Source organism: Orycteropus afer, unplaced genomic scaffold (genome assembly GCF_000298275.1).
Source record: "Orycteropus afer afer isolate SDZICR_OR568_19922 unplaced genomic scaffold, OryAfe1.0 scaffold01140, whole genome shotgun sequence".
Taxonomy (NCBI): Eukaryota; Metazoa; Chordata; class Mammalia; order Tubulidentata; family Orycteropodidae; genus Orycteropus; species Orycteropus afer.
Genome location: NW_006922727.1, coordinates 103,492 through 103,842, shown reverse-complemented (window position 1 = coordinate 103,842; position 351 = coordinate 103,492).

Sequence of the window (351 nt, the reverse complement as noted above, 5' to 3'; positions counted from 1 at the left end):
GTTTCCGAGGCAGTATCACTACGGAAGTAGGATTGCCCAACCTTCCTTCCGAGGAGTGGCTGGTGGGTTTGAACCACAAGCCGTCTGGTTAGCAGACAAGTGTCTTAGCCACTATGTTACCAGAGCTCCCTAATTATCTTTAGTTCCTATAAATTTGCTTTCAAGTGAAATCATAAATTATTTGTCCTTTATGACTGACTTATTTCACTCAGCATAACAATTTCAAGGTTCCTTATGTTGTGGCATGCATTAGAACTTCATTTCTCTTTATGGTTGCATAATATTCCATTGTATGTATAGTCGGATTTTTTTTTTTCTTTACTAATATTATACTGTGTTTTCAGTAAAGAT